The sequence below is a fragment of the Lactuca saligna genome, chromosome 2 (genome assembly GCF_052625555.1).
Source record: "Lactuca saligna cultivar CGN05327 chromosome 2, ASM5262555v1, whole genome shotgun sequence".
NCBI classification, from domain to species: domain Eukaryota; kingdom Viridiplantae; phylum Streptophyta; class Magnoliopsida; order Asterales; family Asteraceae; genus Lactuca; species Lactuca saligna.
In genome coordinates this window covers 157,147,182-157,154,534 of record NC_136418.1, presented here as the reverse complement: position 1 = coordinate 157,154,534, position 7,353 = coordinate 157,147,182, and positions in this window count along the sequence as shown.

Genomic DNA, 7,353 nt, shown 5'->3' with positions numbered 1-7,353 from the left:
GGAGCCCCCATGTGTATGCTGGGCGTAGGGTGACCACATGAAAACCCTAAATTTTAGGGTTTGCTCACTATTTAAACAAATTATAACCCTGTAACTGTAACATCCGATTTTACAGGAATATTATTCTTAATATTTAATTTAAGAATTTTGGAGGGACTCGACGAGTTGGTGCCTCAACCCGTTGAGTGGGGTCGCGACTTAGTGACGTGTTTAATGAATGGACTCGACGAGTCGGGTATCTGACTCGCCGAGTCAACGTTGTTGAGGAAAAACCTAATTGCTTGGGTTTGTGACATGTTTAAAGGCTCTTATGGCCTTCATTTGCAGCCACACTTCCCCTTGAAAGACCCCAAATCGATCCACAAATCTTAGAGATATAGAGGGAACTAATTGCTTCATTTTGGTGCATTCTTGCAAGGAAGAAGGAGAAGGTTCAAGCTTGACTGACTAGAGGGGCTCAGATCTTCCACAATTTCATTCAAGGATGATGTGGGAGGTGTGAATCCATATTTGTTTTGATATGATTAGTATATCTCATGAATATAGGGCTTCTTTACCCTCTTTTAAGTTGAGATATGAAGCATGTGAAGTCCCTTTCAGGCTTAGACATCATATCTGGACCTTGAGAAGTCCAGAGAGTCCCAAGAACCCATCTTTATGCAATTACATAAGAATATTGAGCCAAAGACACCATTTTGAGGGTTATTTTGTCAATTAGAGCTCGATGGGTGATGCAGGGACATAAAGGTCGAACCTTTACGTGATTAATGAGCCTTGAGTACATAGATATGAAGTTTAGGAAAGTATCTTGCACTAAAATGGCTGAATGCAAAAGAGTCTGAATAGACTCGCCGAGCCAAGTCGCTGACTCGGCGAGTAGCCCAGGGTTTTATCCCGATGAGCTGAGTCAGGTGGTGACCCGACAAGTTAGGGGTTAGCTCGTCGAGTTAGAGCTTGTTGGGGTTGCCATGAATCAATTGGACTCGACGAGTCACCCGAGTGCACTCGACAAGTCTGGTCAAAAGTTAGACTGTTGACTGGAGTTGAATTTTATTGACCTTAGGGTTTGGGCAAGATGAGTGTAAGAGGTTAGGAAGGGTAGAATGGTCTTTTACCACTCTGTGAGAGAGAGAGCATAGGAAGGGAATAGTCTAGCCTTTGAGAGCCATTCTTAACTAGAGGTAATTTATGTATGTTATTAGGTGGAGGCTAGATCAGTGTTTCGAGTACGAGATCATCCGAGTTTACCCGATGTGAGTCTTCTCGCTATACATTACCTAGGGTGATATATATGTGTGGACCGGAAGGTCATACGTGTTTGCTTGAGATTATGTGTATTGTGATTTATGTATGCTATGTGCTATTCTGACCGGACCGGAGGGTCCAACGATTTACGAGGCCGGAGGGTCCTCAACCAGACAGGACCGTAGGGTCCAACGAGCTGCACCGGGCCAGAGGGTCCAACGAGCTACAGGACCGGAGGGTCTCACTGAGACACAGTGAACAGAGGGTCGTACAGAGTATAGCCTCGAGTGGCGAATTGTTGTATGTGGTATTTTGGGGAATTCACTAAGCATCCGTGCTTACCGTGTTATGTGTTATGTGTTTCAGGTACCCCAGAGGATCGCGGGAAGGCACCGGCGTGATTGTACAAACACTCTTGATATGGAGTTATGTTTGTGGATCCTGGATTTGACTTGTTGTTTTGAAAACTTTGTTGATGGATATTTAGGTTTTGTTAATGAGACACGTGTTTTATGATTGTTAAAAATTAAATTTTTGGTGTGAAATTTTTGGTTGTCACAATAACATCCCAATTTTCAAGACCAAAAATTTTGTTTTTAATTATGTTACTTATAAAACAGTTTACTGAAAATATATCATCAATATCATATTGATCCATAAAACCATAATCACATGTCTCAAAAATCATATCATCTATAGTAAAAATGTCATAATACAATCCTATGGATCTCAAAATGTGGAAATCATGTGTGTGCGATGAGCTGCTACCGTGTCAGCTCCTTCCCCTTCGACGAAGAGGTACCTGAAACCAAAACTGAAAACTATAAGCACAAAGCTTAGTGAGTTACCCCATCATACCACATACCATACAATAACATATCTGGGTGTCGGCCTCCCCTTCGGTCTATTTCAACTGGATAACTGCCTAACATATCTGGGTGCTGGCCTCCCCTTCGGTCTATTTCAACGGGATAACTACCTAGCATATCTGGGTGTTGGCCTCCCCTTCATTCTATTTCAACCGGATAACTGCCTAACATATCTGGGTGTTGGCCTACCCTTCGGTCTAGTTCAACCGAATATCGGGGACTATTTCACCCCTAACACTACCACATATAATCATAGCATACTGACACATAAAACATAACAGATAGTGGCATACCAGAAAATTATCACACATACAATCATCTAACTACATTCTCTTACTAGTGGTCCGACATTGTGGCCTTATACCAACTTTTACTGGAAGGTAACTCACCTAAATGTCGTGCAGTAACTGAACTGTCCTCGATATTGGGATCAACTCCTCTCAACTCCTACACATAACAACCTTCCTTAGTTTACCATTACACACTCTTAACCCTTGCAAGGGTTACTCATGTCAAAGCCAAAGTCAAGGTCAACACATTGGTCAAAGTCAACTTTGGGTCAAAGTCAGCATCTGGTTGACTCAAAAACTCGCCGAGTCCCCAAATCCTCAAAACACTAAAACCTCGACCCCACTCGGCGAGTCTTGCATGCACTCGCCGAGTTCTCCTTCATACAAAGTCGGGACCTTCTATGTATGACTCGTCGAGTTCACCCTTGAACTCATCGAGTTCTTCTTCATGCAAGAAGACACATTTAGCCCTGGACTCTCCGAGTTCCTTATGAACTCGTCGAGTTCGTCTTCAAGCAGTTGGGACTTGTCTTGAACTCACCGATTTCCATAATCTTCAGCTCCATATTCACATCCATCTTGTTGAGTCCTCTTATAGACTCAACCATTTCGATAAAAAAAAAGAGGTTGGGGAACCATACCCCGACTCGTCGAGTGCCAAGGATGAATCGCTGAGTCCCCTAAAGTCCATGCCCATACAGTTGATTTCAGTCGAGTTCAATACATCCAAAACATAGATCTAACCTCCTAGGGTCCATAATACACGTGAAGTTACAAACTTGACGTTCATGCATGGGGTATTTGGATCAAATGGCCCTAAAATGGAGTTTACAAGGTGCACGGGGCTCTTATGGCAATAAAGTTGGCATATTTATGCTATGGGAACCCTCAATGGTTCCTGATCTGAAGTCATACCCCCTTAGAACCACAAAATCCCGAATATGGCTCTACTAAAGCTTAGAAAAGGTAGAAATGAACCCTAACTAGAGATCTAAAAGATAGATGGTCAAGGTTGAAGCTTTTTTCCTTGAATGTGCTAGAAATGAAGCAAAACCTCTGGATATACTTGCTTATTTTGGAACCCCCAAGCTTCCACTTCCTTCTTCAAGCTTCAAACAACCAAAAACACACAAAAATGGCTCAAGAACACTCCAATTGTTTTAGGGTTTCGAGTTAGGGCTCTTCTGAACTAGGAGAGACGATGAAGGATGGATTGGGACAGGATAAGGCGTTTAAATAAGGTTCAAACCCTAAATATTAGGGTTTTATCCAGACAGTCCTACTCGTCGGGTTGGGCTCCCGACTCGTCGAGTAGGTTACTTAAAACCCTTGTCCAAAGTCTATTCTATTCGACGAGTTGGGCCTCCAACTCGCCGAATCCTAATGTAAAAACATACAATTATTTAAATTTATGAACGTACCGAGAACTGGTGTTACAAAATCTCCAAAACCTTATCCTCTCAGCCTCCCTTGTCCTCTCAGTGCCTAACTCAAACCCTAACCCCATTGCATGTATCTTGAGCTCACTTTGAGCATTTTGGTGTTATTTTGGTAGTTTTGAAGAATAAGGAGCTCGAAGGGGGAGCAAGATCTTGGAGAAGGCTTGTAGATCCAAAAGTTTGGCATCATTTATGACTCATTAGAGGTATAAAGATCTAAACTTGATCATTGCATGCTTAGATCTAGTTTTGGGGTGTTTTATGTCACATTTTGGCCGCATACTTGCGGTCCTTTGAGTTTTAGAAGATTTTGTCCAAATGAGTTGTCCTTTTTGGCTCTTGGAGGTGTTTAGAACCATAAAAATCAAATCTTGATGGTTAACCCACAACCATGCAAGTGTTAGATAGTCACAAAGTGTGTTTAGGGACTTAAAGCATGTCTTAACCCCCATCCATGCATGCAAAGACATAAAGTTTGTAACTTTATGGTTTAGGATGTCTTAAAGGACATGGATCTATGTTCTAAACGTTGGGACTTAATGGATTTAGTCAAAAGAATGACTTAAGAGTGACTGGCAGAAACGTTGAGGGTACCCCCTAGTACGTTGCGCGTCCCTAGTCAGTTTCCTGCTTATGGTCAAGGTCGATGTACGCGCTAGGTATACCGTATGTACGCATACATAGTGGTTAACATGGGTTCTTGGGGCATAGAAGACTGAGCCTGATTTTGTTGGGCCTCATGGCCAACTGTGGAGTAAGGCCTCTGGGCCTAGGACTGGGATTTATGGTATTGGGCTTTGTTGGGCTTTAAAGTTTAAAGTAATGGACTTGGGCCTTAAATTTACTATGGATTGGGACTTGGGGAAAAGGCCCATTAAGTTAAGGACTAGGAACCTAGCCTTAGGGCATGAATTAGAAACTGGGCCATAAGGGAGTCATGCTTGGGCCCAATAACTAACTAAGGGACTTGCTATGCTATAGGGAGAGAAGCCATCCGAGCCATCCGACCCACTAGTAGTTTTTTGTAGTATGGATGATTGTCTTTGTGATAATTGTTTGGTATGCCACTATTTGTTATGTTTTATGTTTTTATTTGCTACGTTATTATGTGGTAGTGGTAGGGGTGAAATATACCTAATATCCGGTTGAAATAGACCAAATGGGAGGTCATCACCCATATATGCTCGGCAATATCCGGTTGAAATACACCGAAGGGGAGGCCAACACCCAGATATGCTTGGCAGTATTCGGTTGAAATAGACCGAAGCGGAGGCCGACACCCATATGCTTGGCAGTGTATTGTTGTATGGTGTGTGGTATGATGGGGGAACTCACTAAGCTCCATGCTTACGTTTTTCAGTTTTGGTTTCAGGTACTTCTTTTTCAAAAGGAAAGGAGTCGGCATGATCGCAAGACATCACACCATGATTTCCGCACATGAGATCTTTGGGAGTTATACTATGATGTTGTTTTACTCTGACATGTTTTGACTATTGATATATTGGTTTTGATATGGGGTGACACTATGAATGGTTTTCTATACTATTAGTTTTATAATTACTTAATTAACAATGAAGTTTTTGGTCTTCAATTTTGGGGTGTTACATACATGATTGTCTGGATCTCCAGTATCATCGTAAGGTGGTACCCTTGTCCATTTCAATCCTTTAGGGATGGGCGTTTCGTTGATGTCATTTGTAAAAGGAGAGCGAAAGTTCAGACTCTTGAACGCTTGGTTGTATTGCTTGGCCTCTATTACTTCGGGTAGCTTATCTTGCTTTCTATAAGCGTTTTCTGCGTCGGGTAATCGATCTACATCCTTCTCATTCTTGCTTGATCTTTTTCCGTGAGGATATGACTCATTTTCTTCTTTGTTGTAGTCTTCCGTTTGGTCTGTATGGACCGAAACTCGATCCCATTCCTTCTGGAGTCGTTTTTCACTTTGTAACTTTCTCATAACTCTAAAACTTTTGAATGTTTCGAATTCGTCAAATTCCACTTCTTCTGTCGTTTTTCCTTGTGAGTTCGCTCTTTCGTCGCTGACAAAATTTCCGGCGACTGTGCTTTGATGTCTTACCACAGTAGTAACCTGCAGGGTTGCTTCTGGGCCTTCTAGGGTTTGCATTCTTGCGATGGGACTTGCTTCGCCTGCTTGCGTCGACTGTTTGTTGCAGAGTCCCACAGATAGTGCCACTTGGCGTGCCATCAGGTTCGTCTTCCATCTTTTACTCCAGGATCCGATGTCCACAGGGAATAAGATTGACCCGAAGACTCCAAACAAACCGTAGGTAACCGCTTGGGAGCTGATCTCGGATGACTCTCCGACGGTTAAGTTAGCGAAAACATTATAGGTTCGACGAGTTATACACGAGAGTCGGAAGTAGATATTGTGTACGTACCTTCATGTGGCGTCGATACATCTATTTATAGGGATATAGGAAGTTGCAAGCTCTTCCGAATCGACCCTGACATGCCATCTTATCGCATTTATGGTGTGACGCTCGAAGGTATGATCATTGGTACTATACATACCGTTATATAGTTGTCTTGTTGCTATATCAGGATCTCTTGATCACGTATCCTCGTACAGGCTGTATGCTCATAGTTTCGAGACACTGCCATTACTGTTTAGACGTCATATTGTACCTTCCCTCTATTGCGTCTTCTCCTTAAAAGTCATTATGCCAGTTCGGTGTTTTAGTGGTTCAGGCATCTGCAAACATGCCAGTTCGGGATATCAAGGAAAGGATAGATGTATTTCCGAATCATACCTCATTATACACGTTTATTTATATATATTAATATTGGATAGGAAAAAGAACAATACGATAGACTATCAAATAAGCAACCCGAAATCAAAGGAAGAAGAACTAGATCATACATCATCCAAACATCTAATATAACTTTTTTGCTTGTAGTTGCCATATCAATATTACATGTCCCACTGTTAACATCAGATAATCTATGTTACCGGTTAGTTAAAGCTAACCCGATGCATAATATCAATATTACATGTCCCACTGTTAACACCAGATAATCTATGTTACCGGTTAGTTAAAGCTAACCCGATGCATAGTGAATTGAAACTTATTGATTGTCGTTGTGCCATTAACCCAATTAGTAAACAACAAATATATAAGTATAAAATAAAACTTCAAACATATTTAATTTGTCATTAATTTAATAACATTTTCAGTCATCTAGACGTATAACAAATCATGATTATTTAGATTGTAATGTCGACGTTGACACATATTTTATTTTTAACATACAATATACCATTAAACCTAAAGATATTTACTTGTTTCGTGAACAATCTCTAACCAATTCGATTGTTTGGACTTTGGACAAACTGGTTTTTACTTTGTAGAATCCACTTGCTACCTACGTACTCAGTTTTATTCTTTTTGCAAGAAACTAATTTTGTCGAAACATTGATAAGCTTTCTAAAAGTTATATGAAGTTTATATAAAGTAGATTGAGAAACTTTTCGATTTATTTGTAAACAAG